The following is a 14587-nucleotide window of genomic DNA, read 5'->3' on the forward strand; positions in this document are numbered from 1 at the left end:
TAAGGCAAAAAATAACTCAACAGTTTTTGACTTTGGATTTACAAGTGACACCTACATGTTCATTATTAACATGGATGTACATTTCTTTGGCTGGCTCTCCCTCACGCCCTGCTTAGATCCTACTCTAGACATCCTGAGACCTGACTAGGACAAGAGGAGGGGGCCTTTTGTAGATATTCGAAAATTTTGATTCACTTGTTTAGTTTGACAAAACTGAAAAAAGCTTGTTAAGGGCTAAAATTCTAGCTAAACTGTTTAAAATATCTAATGAGTGGTCACCAATAAATTATAAGCTTTAGCAAGAGTTAGACTTTTAAGCATTTATTAAGGAGAAGGAGAATTTGGTAAAGAGAAAAGAAAAGGCCTAGATTCCTATCTATTAAAGGGAGAACGCATTTCTAGCTCCCTTCTCCACCAGCATCCTCAGGAAAGAGAGTGAGCCCGAGTGCCAGTCTCTTCCTTCTTCTTCCCACTAGCCAGCATCACTTCCTGATGCCAAAGAAAAAACTCCTGGTCTTGCCCTCAAAGATCTTCGCTTCATGGGCGGAACTCTTCTACAGTAAGTCTCCAGCAGGTGGCGTCATTCCAATCGTTACAAGGTTAAATGAATTTTTTTCTGCTCAATAGAACAGGCAGAAAATTGCCTGTGATAACAATTTTTCTTGTTTTTTTAAGTGACTACATATGGAGCTCACTTTGATACTCCAAATTAGATCTCTCATATTTTCAAAGAGACAGGTAATTTCTTCCTTCATTCTTTTGAAGTGTGCTGTTGTTGCTTAGTCGTTTCAGTTGTGTCCAACTCTTTGTTACCCAATTTGGGGTTTTCTTGGCAAAGATAATAGAGTGGTTTGCCATTTTACAGATGAGCTTAGGCAAACAGGGTTAAGCGATTTAGCACCATGCAGCTAGTAAGTGTCTGAGAGTGAATTTGAATTCATGTCTTCCTGACTTCTGGCCTGGTACTCTGTCCATTCTGCCATCTAGCTGCCTTTTGAAGTGGACTACCTTCTAGTTAAAGAAAACACTAGTTTTTATAGAGTGCTGTTTCTGTTCCTTTTATGAATGCAGGTAGATTTTCATTTCAATGAATGCAATTATAATGTTTAATTTAGGGGTTTTGATGGTTGAGTTGAGATTTGTGATTTCAATAGGAATTCCCATTGTAGAAACTGTATCCACTAATGCAGATCACCAACTTGTTAATAACTTAAAATTTTTACAAACGATTTCCACGTCTCTGTTGGTTTTATTGTCAGTACTTTGCTAAAGTGAATACAGACATGGAGCTAAACAGGATATATAGTCCTTAAAATCAACATAGCCACTTAAAATCATTTAACTAGCACCATAAAGTCTATGGGGAAATTAGGAGGTAGGAATCTGTAACCAATAAATTTGCTTCTTTTATAAAAGTATATTTAAACACAAAATATTGTTGTAGAAGTAATAGCCAGGTAAGTGAAACATTGGTCAGATTACATATGTGTATACATTTGTGCAGTGAGTGTGTGTGTATGTAAATCTATGGAAAGCATATAAGCTGATTTAACTTAAACTCACTAACCTGTAAAATGAGTTGTAGTTGAAGCACAGATGATAATAACTCACATTTAAGTAGTGCTTTAAATCTTATAAATCCCAGAACTCTGTAAAGTAGATAATGAATGCATTTTACAGATAAGAAAACAAACTGGGAAAAGGGTCAAATGACTTGTCCAGAACTACAGAAATAATGAGTCAAGAGACAAAATTTGAACGCAGATATTCTAATCACATATATTCATACATCTTCTAGCAGTCTGTTTAATGATGATGGCCATTGGTAATTTAATTGAATTTTTTCATGGTTTTATTAGTTGTAGGGCACTCCAGGTGAAGAAATACTCTCTATTAGTATCTGTCATCCAATTTCTAGTCTTTAAAAACTTCCTGGAAATGAATTTGCCCAGGGTCACACTTCTAGTGTGTTTCAGAAGTGGGACTTGAACCTAAGATTGACTCGATCAACTATACATGTTGCCTCTCACAGTAATTTTGGAATACTTGAATACATAAGATAGATTATATTTATACATATATCTATAGATACACATAAATGTATACATATATACACCTTGTACAAGTATTCCCTATATAATATTTGATATATTGAAATACTTACATAATGTATATATGTGTGTATTTACTTTTCCCCAGTGAAAGAGACTCCACCCCCTAGAGAGAGGGTACAGGGCATGCGGTATAAGAGAAGAGAAGCCACCTTTGTAGGGAGAGAACAGTAGAGCAGCTAACAGAAACCAAACACAGGGAGGAGACTTGGACCAGCCCATCATGAGTGGAGGCTCAGAGCCAGAATGGACTGAATTCCCTAAAGAGACATCTGTTTATCCATATGGAGCCCCTTCCTCAGGAGATCTCTACTTCTGAGGGAAAAGCTAGACACAAGCACAAACCTCAGTTACTTATTGAGACTCCGGGATAAGTCCAGGTGAGCCCATGCTTATGATTCTGGGCCACGGGTTACATGTACTTCTGTGTGTGCACATACACATGGTTTATGTTTCTGTGTATTTTACTGTTTCTTTGCATATTTCATAAAATAATAGTGTGTTAAAACCAGAAGAGAACTTCTTTTTGTTTAGTTATTTCTTGGTCATATCCTACTCTTCATGAGCCCATTGGGGGTTTGCTTGGCAGAGATCCTGCAGTGGCTTGCCATTTCCTTCTCCAGCTCATTTTACAGATGAGGAAACTGAGGCAGACAGGGTGAAGTGACTTGCCCACACAGTTAATAAGTGTCTGAAGTTGGATTTTAACTCATGAAAGTGAGTCTTCCTGATTCTAAGCCCAGCACTTTATCCTCTGCTAGCTGCCTGTTGGTAAGAGAACTTACTGATAGTGTAATTCAATTTCGGTTTACAGATGACAAAACAGACCCACAAAAGTGAATTTGTGTGCCCAAGGTCACCCATCAGCCCTCTTCTCTCTTCTTCTCCCACTCCTAATCATGTCTCTGCTAACAAGGACCTTTTCATTAGTCACGTAGGGCCGAGGTGCCAGGAAAACTAGCTTTTGTTCAGGGCAAGGGAAAGTGGGAAGCCAAAGTCTGTGAAAGGTGATGTCAAGCCTGTGGAGAGGGAGGGAAGGCTGTGCAAGGGGAGGAGGATATTGGTTTGAGCTAGAAAGAAAGGATTCATCCTCCAAGATCAGGTAAAGAAAAAGGAAGTGAAGGCCAGGCTAACATACTGGCCAAGGAGCCAGGGGAGTAGAGAGCTGACTAACAACAAACAGACTGTTCTGATTCCACTGGGCCTCTGCCCTGGATGCCTCTCCTTTTGAGCTGAGCTCTCATGTGCCAACCACACCCCCTTCTTGTCAAACAAAGGAGTTTGCTTTTAGATATCACTGGCAAAGAAGGTCTCTATCATACCTATCTGTAATTGCAAATGTGTTTCTTCTACATAGTAAGAATTAAGTAAATAATATAACCTATCTTCTATACACTGTAGCAATAGGTTTCCATTTTAATGGTGTTTAGATAAAACACAGTAATTTTAAGGCCTCTTTAGAGGCTGTAAAGTACTCTTCATTTATATCAGTAAAACTGTCATAGTAATAATACACATTTATATCTCTTCATTTATATCAGTAAAACTGTCATAGTAATAATACATAATGGAAGTATTAGGCACAAATACTTTCATTGTAGACACAATAAATATTCCCTTGCACTGATGAAATCCCAAATCCTTCCTGAACCTCACTATGCATAGTTAATGTTATTTAGTGATAATGTTGCTTTTTACCTTAAAATTTTGGAATACTATTCCTCCCAGGAACTTAGAGCAATTCACAGAGCACACTGCTTGATAAATATTTGATGAATGGTGGTGGTGGTTGTTCGGTTGTTTTTCAGTCATGTCTGACTCTTTGTGACCCTATTGGGGATTTTCTTGGCAGAGTGATTTTCCATTTTCCTTCTCTGGTTCATTTTACAGATAATGAAACTGAGGCAAACAGGGTTCAGTGACTTGTCCAAAGTCACACAGCTAGTAAGCAAGCGTCTGAGAGCAGATTTGAACTCAGGAAGATGTCTTGCTGCCTCCAGGCCACTGCACCACCCAGCTGCCCATTTGTTGAATTAGTAAATGAATTAACACAAATATCTCACATTTCGCTTGAGTGATAAGAGCTGGTATATTTATGTCCCTTTATTATATAATGATAATAGCTGATGTTTATATAGTGTTTTATATACATTATCTCATGGATGTGTGAAGAAATTGTCCCAGAATGATGTATCGCCTTTAAAATGTTTCCTTTCCATTCCCTCAAGCCTAAAGTTGTTTCCTTCAGCCCTCCGCTGTTCGCACCATCGCTGAAATTTGGGTGAAGCTCTTCTCACTTCACATAGTTTTATCTCCTCCGTGGCCAGCACAGTCTGAGCACCATGAACACATGAAGCTTTGTGACTGCTGAAGGGGGGCGGGGTACATCAGGGCCTGGAGAACCTCACTGTAGGTTATAAAATTAAAGAAGGGAGACTGATTGAGTCCCCTGATAGCTGTCATTCTACCCCACCCCCACAGCATAGGGGACAAAGTGATGATGGTAACTGCTTGGCATCTCCTGCGCCACAGACTAGATTCTGTGACCTCCTATACCAAATGAGGTGATTCTGTCTGATGCTTGGATTATTGAATGGAGAATCCAAGGAGAATCCCTCAACCATATTTCCAGGACCTATAGGAAACCACTGGACTATGAAAACAGACCGAGAAAGCTGTAGAACTGTGTTTTTATGGGGTAAGGATGGAAGAATGTTTGGGGAAACATCACAAAGACTTTTCTTGACCTGGAATAGTCCTTGAGATCCGGAGTATTCCCAGTCACCCCCAAAAGGATTCTAAGAAACTCTCTTCAGTCTTGATTATGAGGTAGATTTTCACAAGCCAGGAAAGGTCTGCCCTATAGGGACCAGTACTGGCTTCACAGTCACCTCACTTGAAAGTCCTTACTTTCTCAGGTATATTGGGGCGATAGTGAGTACTCTCGTTGTTGCTTCTGCAGTAATGACTGTCATATCCAACTCTTCATGCCCCCTTATGGGGTTTTCTTGGCATATCCTGGAGTGGTTGGCCATTTCCTTCTCCAGCTCATTTTATAGATGAGGAAATGAGGCAGATAGGATTAAATGACTTGCCCAGGGTCACACAATGAGTGAGTGTCTGAGGCTAGATTTAAATTCATGAAGATAAGTATCTTCCTGATTCCAAGCCCAGTGCTCTATACACTTCACAACACAGCTGCCAGTACTCTCATTACCAGGGAAATAATCTGAGATCAGTGCTGTCAGTACTTTGAGTACTGGAGGTGATTTAAAAAACAAACAAACAAAACACAACATTTTTTGTTGCATACCTCTTTATTCAGCACATCACCCAAGTATTCCATGGGGCAACCCAACCTAATAGAAACTTGTCATAAGCAAGTCAAGGGTGATATGACCAAATTCTAATCCTGTGGGTCATTTGAGTCTTGTTAATTTTTTTGAGGAAGCTGGGTCCTGCTGACCCTCGCAGGGTTTTTTCAGGGGAGTTGTGCCAAGAACATAGAGAGATCTATGTCTGTAGGCTTCACAGATGAAGGCTTTTTTAGTTTCACTGAAACTTTGACACAGTGCTGAGAATGGTCTCTCTAGACCCACAGGACGCTACCCACCCAAATACTCACCTCATCAATTGTCAGGGGAATGGTGTTTATTTGACTATGGCAGGGTGGTTACTTAATTCTATAGCAAGGTTAAATTATCTAAAGTCATTTATTGAATGACTCAGTAAGTCACATGTGGATTGGAGACTAGAACCCAGATTTCCTGACCCCTCCTTGAGTGCTTTTTTCACTGCCTCCCAAATGTCACATTTGCTTTGTATTAATAAAGCATATTTCATCTGGGGAGCTGGCAGTAGTTTTATATGCTCAATTTTACAGTAACAATGATCAAAATTCCTTTTTATAAGCAAGCAAATCAAAGCACAGAAAGAAAAAATGACTCACTGGAGGGTTTTGTGGAATTCAAGTATATCATGGGGGTCGTAGCCACTGAACCCTGCTTTTCTCCCTTGTACATCCTTATGGGCTGAAGACACCAACTCTTCATTGCTGAGCACAAGATTTTAGCTCTGTTATGGAACAACTCGCACACTGAAGATTGAAATGAATGCCCTAGAAGGCAATGGATCCAATTCTTAGCTGAGATGGGAGTATAGGTGCAATAGGTCAGGACACATTAACAAAGCCATCAGAAGGGGTGTCTGTCTGCCTGACAAATGGCCTGCGTTAATGCACTGTGCTTACATAACTGTGGAAATCCTCCCCACCATCTCCCAGTTTTCTGAAAGTACATACATCATTAAAATAGAACTCTTGGAGAAGAGATGGGAAAACTGTAGATTGTAAATTCTTTGTGGACAGGCACTGTGTCCTGCATTTTGTACCTTGCACAATGTTAGCTACTTGACAAATATTAACTGGTTGACTGAGGACAATCTATAACAATTTTCTCTGAGTGGCACCACTACCACAAGCTGAGAACATTCAGGAAGTTGGTCAAGTGCTCTTGCAGGCTGGAAGTGCAAACCCAGATGTGGATGCTTATCAGAGCCAAAGCTCAGGAATTAGGGTGGAGAGAAGTTGCTCCCAGAAGATCCAGAAAATCCACAAGTTTTACGCCAGTAAGAGAATATTCATTTTGTGCCTTTTAAAGATAGAGTCACTATTCAGTAAGTCCAGAAGTCCAAATCATCCTGGGACATACCCAGACTGCAAAATGTGGGTCCAAACCTCAAACTCAGACCATCCCAACCTTGTCTCTTTAGTGTCTTTGGGGTTGGTCCATAGCCTTTAGGACATCAGAGGATGGGAGTATTCTTCATTCCTTCTCTATGCTGATAGGAACCTACATAGATCCAAGAAATTCAGGCAGAAATAGCCCAGTCTTAGAAGTTCAGTGGGCTCAGCATTTCAACTCATTTCTTCTCCTGTTAGTAACCATTCTCAGACCATATACTTTGTATGATAAGTTGTTTAGATTTTTCCCTTTTAAGAAAGCACATTTTCTTTCCATCTTTCCTCTCTGGAGCATTTTTAAATTTTTATATTTTGGAAAAGTAAAGCAAATGGAAAGAGCACTGGGTTGGAAGTCAAAGGACATGAGATGGAGTCCCTGTTCAGCCACTAAAGATCACTCTGACCTTTAACAAGTCACTTTCCATCTATAGGCCTCAGATTCATCATCCATAAAATGAGAGATGATTGGACTCGATGATTTCCGAGTTTTCTTCCACCTCTTTGATTCTGTTACATTGTGGGGCCTTTTGTGTGCTTCTTAACACATAGGCTGCTGTCTAAGTCACGTTCATTTCTATGTGGATCCGGACAATGAAGGACTTGTATTATCTGTTTCTCTGATGCAGCCAGGCTGCCTCGCTGTCAGTTCTGTTGTTGTACTTTGCTCTTGATGACATCTGTTATCTTGATCAATAAATTATGTTCATTGTGAAGTGTTCTTTGACCAAAGATGTTGCTTTTTTTGCAGCAGCCACAATAGACATGCTCATGTATACAGTTTTAAATTGAAAGAGATTGGCTTATTTGCAAAAACTAAAGTTGTGGTTGGCTGGAGAATGAAAAACCAAGTATCTGTCCCTGAGTAAAATATAGTTTAAAAAATGTTTGAGGTTTTGACATCCCAAATGTGCTGAGTCTGAAGAATGACCCTTTAAATGGAATTGTTAGAAATTTTATTGTTCTTTTAAAGGCACTTACTCAGACAAGTTCCAGCCTTCTTATTTCCTAACATGCTGACCATTCTGTAACAGAGATATTTAGCAGAGATGGCCAGCAATCGAACCAAATCTGATTTCTTGGACTTGAGTTCAAATTGTGGCATTTTTCAATATCTTATTTCTGTGACTCACTTTTGCCCTCATCCAGTAGGTGTTCATTATGCTAACAGCTCCAGACCCAAGGGGGAAATAACATTGAAACCGTAAAACATTTAATTTAAGCAAATGAATAGTAAAAATAATAGGGAATGGGGCAGCTAGGTGGCACAGTGGATAGAGCACCAGCCCTCAATTCAGGAGTACCTGAGTTCAAATCCGGCCTCAGACACTTGACACTTACTAGCTGTGTGACCCTGGGCAAGTCACTTAACCCCAATTGCCTCACTAAAAATAAATAAATAAATAGATAGATAGATAATAGGGAATAATCTTGATGATATTTCTGAATAAATATGGTGCCATTTCTTCCCTCTAGTATAGTTTGTAACCCAGACTCCCCCAGAAAGCATGACTCTAAAAAGAAAGAAGTGAACAAAGTCTTTGCAGCCTACATGTACGCCAGGAGGGGTCCAGGGCTGCAGACCTCAGTGAAAAGGTTCGTCTGTCTCTAGGTTTTCCCATGTTGCCATCTCCACTTATCTAGTTTGCAGCCGATTTGTAGTTCCCGGTCACTTTTTCTCCAGGTTTGCCTTGTCTCTTCGTGGTTGTCATGGCTGCTATTTACCAGCTTTTTCATGACCAGGATATTTCATCAACTCCTTTTGTCCTGGGCAGGTCTTGCCACATAAAGTCTAACTACAAACAAACCTGCTATTGCCATTGCTTATTCCTGGAAGCCTCCATTACTGTGCATGTGGCTATGATGCGTTCTCTCTCCTTGCTCTGGTTTCCGGGTCTTGGATTCTGACAGACCCCAAACAGGTATTGTTGGTTATACCTTTAAGAGTTCTCTTCTAAGACCCTAGGAGGTTTGTTTCCTTGATGCTCTCCTGGGCCTTTCTCCACACTACCCTCCTTTCCGCCCTCCCGTCTGTTTCCTAGCACTATTAGAGGTCATTGCGAGTCCTCTTCTGTCCTTTGACCTGCTCTCCTATGGTTCGGTTATTCTCCTGTAGTCCTCTGGTCTTCCGTAGGCTCTTGCTAAGAAAAGTGGGAAACATTGGGTGGGTCTAAGCAATGTATGAGGATCTAAAGCTAGAAGATTCCACTCCCCACAAAACCCCCTCAGTGCTGCTCCCATCTTCTCTAGCCCTTAAAGGCAGTAACAGCCAAGACTGTTAGAAGCTAAAGAGTTTTTAAAGATTTCTAACAAGCTTTTCAGTGTTTGACTCAAAGGGAATAGCCATATTGGAAAGAGAGCCAGTGAGAAATTGTAGCAACCCAGGAAACCTTAAAACTCATTAAGTACCCTAACCAAAAGAATAGGCTTCCAGTGGAAGCTGGATCTGAATAAATAAGTCTGAAAAGACTGACAGGTATCTTTATGATATTTCTGGTTGAGAACAGAACATTGGATATTTGGGAATGATTTTATAAATAGTTTAAGTTGAATCTTGATTCTAGATAAATAATTACTTAACATATTAACATCATGGCTACCACCACTGCCCTGAAGTTCTAGGTCTTATGTGAACAAATTAAATATGGTACTTCTTGACGTGTTAAATCTAGATCTCATCTGATATTTTTGGCTTCTTCTAAATAACCAGATGGTTACACCATTTGCCTGCAAGAGAAGATGTGTAGAGTTTGAATTAAATTGTGTTTTATGTTTTTTCACCTTATGGTATAAAGGTCACTGCTTTAATGGACTAATCTTATTTAATGTTATACCTAATTGGGAAAGCTTGAGCCCTTAACAAATTTTTTTTTTCCAGTAAAATTGATTAAAATTCTTTCCTTTCTCTTTTCTCCATCCATTTCCATTTCATCCTCAAATTATAACAACAAAAGTATTTTCTCTGTGGTAACCTCAAAAAGCTAGAGAAATCCTATCATTTTCCACTTTAAAAATTAAGGTTTAATACTGAATTAAGTGAAATTAAATATTATTTACTATTCTAAAAGCATCCCGCCTATAAAACCAAAAACGGGGGCTATAGGTAAGCTCCTTTAAAGTGACAGTATCTCCAAAAAATGCTTAAATTCTTAGTTTATCTTATTCTTGCTTAATTACCAAGAGTTGTTAGAGTGCTCGCTTCGGCAGCACATATACTAAAATTGGAACGATACAGAGAAGATTAGCATGGCCCCTGCGCAAGGATGACACGCAAATTCGTGAAGCGTTCCATATTTTTCTGTCTAGGGGAGGGGGGGAGGGAGGGGAGGGAGAAAAATCTGAAATTGTAAAGCTTGTATAAACAAAAATTGAGAACTATCTTTACATGTAACGGAAAAAATAAAATACCTTATATGTAAAAAAAAAAGTTGTTAGATAAAAAAAATTTTTTAATAGTAGAGAACAGCATATAAGATCTTATTATTTGTCCAAAGCAGTAAGATCAAGTGACTATAAAAACTAGATTTAACATTAGCATACCTGCACAGAACATTTTGTTTATTTTTATCTGAGAACAAAAAAAAATGAATTATCTAATTAGAATTGTGAGTGAATGGTTTGATTAAGAATTCACGAGGTAAGGGGGCAACTCGGTGGCGCAGTGGATAAAGCACCAGCCCTGGATTCAGGAGTACCTGAGTTCAAATCTGGCCTCAGACACTTAACACTTACTAGCTGTGTGACCCTGGGCAAGTCACTTAACCCCAATTGCCTCACAAAAAAAAAATTAAAAAAAAAAGAATTCACGAGGTTAAGCATTTCTCTCAGCACTGACCTCCCATGTTATATCTTCTCTTGTAAGCTTTCCATCATTCCTCCTACTCCACTTTACCTGGAAGAAGAAAGTCTTACATTTCACAGCCAGTTTAACACTTGATTTCATGATTTCAACTGTCAAGCAAGGTTCAAGTAGACAATCAAGTTTATTATAAGCTATTAATGCTTAAAAGCAAACATAATAAAATAATGAAGGCTATTTGTGATGGCAACATAATGCTATCCTCTATTAGTGACAGGGACTGATAAGAAAATCTGCCTATAAAATTGTCCACACTGAAATTGTGATTCAGCACATAAATGAATTACAAAATATTTTTCTTGCTGAGTGTAATGCTGATTTTGGTTTGGGGTTGTTGCTTACACTATTTTTGTCTTTTGCTTTTCTAAACTTTATTTTTATTGATATCTTTTGTTTTTATATCAAATTCATTTCCAGACATATTCTTTTCCCCCACTCCCTACCCAGGGAGTCATTTCTTGTAACAAAAAATAAAATAAAATAAAAAGGAAAGGAAAAAAAGCCTTTCCAAAAAAATTGATCAACATATCAGCCAAGTCTGATAGTATATGTGATGTTCTACATTTATAGTAACCCATCTGTCTGATGAAGGGGAAAAATACGTTTTCTCATCTCTTTTGGGTACAAACTTGCTAATTATAATTATGCAACATTCAGTCATTCCCCCCTTTTTTATCTTTCCATTTACATTGCTTTAATCATCATATGGGTAGCTAGGTGGCACAGTGGATAAAGTGTCGGCCTGGAGTCAGAAAGACTCATCTTTCTGAATTTAAATCCAAGTCTCAGACACTTACTAGCTGTTATGATCCTGGGCAAGACACTTAATCCTGTTTACCTCAGTTTCTCATCTGTAAAATGAGCTGGAGAAGAAAATGGCAAATCATTCTAGTATCTTTGCCAAGAAAACTCCAAATGGGGTCACGAAGACTTGGACGGAACTGAAATGACTGAACAACAACAAAAATAATCATATGTGTGTGTGTATGTATGTGTATACACACACACACACACATATATACACACTACATATATTTTTTTCTGGTTCTATTAACTTCACTGTGCATCAGTTCATGTAATTCTTCCTGTGAGTATCATAATTCTTCACATTCATTGTATGTTACAACATGGTAATATTCTTTTATATTCATGTACCACAATTGGCCTAATCATTGCTCAGTCAATAGACATATATTTTGTTTCTAGTTCTTTGCTATGATAGAAGTTAAAGTGTTACTATAAATATATTGCTGTAAATAAGACCTTTCTTTGAGCTCCTTAATGTATATACATAGTTTGGGGATCTGTTCATTGGAAGCTGAGGCCATTTTAGCCACTCTTAGGTATATATGCTCTTTAAACTACTATGGGGGCCGGGGGGGGGGGAGTAGCTAGGTGGCGCCGTGGATAAAGCACTGGCCCTGGATTCAGGAGTACCTGAGTTCAAATCTGGCCTCAGACACTTGACACTTACTAGCTGTGTGACCTTGGGCAAGTCACTTAACCCCCATTGCCCCACAAAACAAACAAACAAAAACACCCTACTGCTATGGGACATTGTACATATAATTCATTTTGAAAAATAGGAAATGATGAGCTATGCATGTCAGAATCTAAACATTTTCATCCATTATTCAGACTGGCTACTGAATGTTCAAAGTGAGTTGCAAAGTAAAAAAGACAAGATTTTAGAAAGTGCCATTTTGTGTCAGCAAATAAAAGTGATCATCAGCCAAGGTCTGCCCAGCTTTCATGAGCTTCAGAGGTGGCTTACTTGTGGGTAATGTGACATCACTTGTCTGAACATGCCTGCTTCTCAGTGTAAATGCACAAGCAGTGTAAGTGCCTAAGCCATCCACAGTATTTTCTTTAGCATTTTCCATTTTATTCTGTTACATCTGAAGCAAGTTTGACCAAAGTATTTTATACTGATTTATGGTAACTTCTGAATAGATAATACTGTCAGCTCAGAGGCTATTCAGTCATTTTCTCCTTCTTTCACCTTTGCCAATGCAAACCTTCTCTAACTGGACATGGATTGAATTTATTCTGTTTCTACAGCAGAAAAGAACATTGAAGACTGTGCCTTGGGTTGGGGTTGGGGTTTTTTGGTCCCTCCAAATGGCTCCTGGCCATTATTACGTCAAAGATGGCATCCACAGGAGAGAGAAAGGAAACAATTGCTTCTATTCACATGAGTAGAATACTCTAGCAGACTGTTGTTTTTCAGACATCCAAAACATTCCGTGGCCAGCAGAACTGCTTTCCATGCCTGAGTGACCTGGTTGAATATAAGAGACCCAGTACTATCTCCCTGATTCTGTCCAAGGCAATCTTTCCACCTGAATCACTGTCAAGCAGGGAATTCACATCTTAAGTCTTACTGCTGCTTCTGCCATACCTCTTCCTGCTTATTATCAATATCATCCTTATCTTAAAATAATATCTGCTGGTGATGATGCTATGGAGATGGAATTATATTGTTTATGCAACTTCCATTTGCGTTTTAGAGAGAGAAATATAGTTTAACATCTATACTCTAACATTATTTTTGGAGAGGGAGAGAGGGAGGGAGAAATTTGCAATATTGTACTTGAATAATTTCCTGAGGTAAAATCTGGACATTCTTCAAAAAATGGATGGAAGCAATAAATAAATGGTCAAAGGATATAAACAGGATGTTTTCAAAAGAAGAAATCCAAGCTATCAACAACCATATAAAAAAATGTTCAATCACTAATAAGTATAAAAATGCAAATTAAAACAACTCTAAGGCTACACTTCACAAACATTAGCTTGATAAAAATGATCAAAAATAGGGAGAAAATAACATTGTTGAAGGGGCTGTGGAGAAAAACAGATACATCAGTGCTTGATGGAGCTGAAATTTTTTCCAGCCATCTGGAAAGTAATTTTGAATCATTCCCTCAAAGACATGAAATTGTGCCTATGCCTTTTTACTCAACTGAAAAAAATAACTATTTGGTAGTCCCCCAAAGAGATCAAAGAAAAAAAAGAAAAGAACTAATTTGAACAGAAATATTTATAGCAGCTCTTTTAATAGTATCAATTAACTGGAAACAAATTGGGTACCCATCTATTAGGGAATGACAAAACAAATTTTGGCATATGAATACAATGGAATCTTATTTTGCTATAAAAATGATGAAAGGGGTTCAGAGAAACCTGGGAATACCTGTATGGATACAAAGTAAAGTGATCAGAACCAGGAGAACAGTTTATACAAAATACATTGTAAAGACAGATATGAAAATTTTAACAATTTTGATCCATGCTGTACCAATCACAATTCCAGAGGATTGTTAGTGATGAACTTAAGATGCAGAACAAGAGATATATTTTCAGAGTTAGCTAATGTTAGAATCTGTTTTGTTTGATTTTGCATATGTGTTACACATGATTTTCTTTTCTTTTTTTTATTTGAGGGAGGAAAAAAAGGAAGGCTGGGGATTATAGAATAGCCAAAAAAAGAAAGAAAGGAGGGTGGTTGAAATATTTTTTTAATTCACAGAAGGAAAGTCCGGAAAAATTACAGACAAGCAGGACAGTTTTGAAAGTTAAATGTTGAATTTATTCTATATTTTAAAAGAAATGCAAGCTATTCATAATAGGGATTTATAAATTGTATATATGTAGCCTTCTTCTGATTTTCATATATGGAAATGCCAGGAGCAAAGCTGCATGTGCTTTGGGGATTTTGCAAACAACTACAAGGAAAAGAAGTATTACAGTAGTGGAAATGGAGCATCTTTTCAATGTGTGGATTGAAGATTGTGATCAGAAAATCATTCTTCTTAACAGAGCCATTCAGAGAAAGGCTTCAAGTCTAGTTAGGGCAGTGAAATAAAATAGAAATAA

General features: G+C 38.2%; 1 non-coding gene across 1 annotated transcript; it reads left to right on the top strand.

The window, feature by feature from the left end:
- Window positions 1-10040: 10040 nt before the first annotated feature.
- On the top strand, window positions 10041-10147 carry LOC122730286. The gene has a single exon (XR_006353471.1). It is a non-coding gene; the product is annotated as a U6 spliceosomal RNA (small nuclear RNA).
- The last annotated feature ends 4440 nt before the right edge of the window (window positions 10148-14587 follow it).

This window comes from Dromiciops gliroides, chromosome 5 (assembly GCF_019393635.1).
Source record: "Dromiciops gliroides isolate mDroGli1 chromosome 5, mDroGli1.pri, whole genome shotgun sequence".
Lineage (NCBI taxonomy): Eukaryota > Metazoa > Chordata > Mammalia > Microbiotheria > Microbiotheriidae > Dromiciops > Dromiciops gliroides.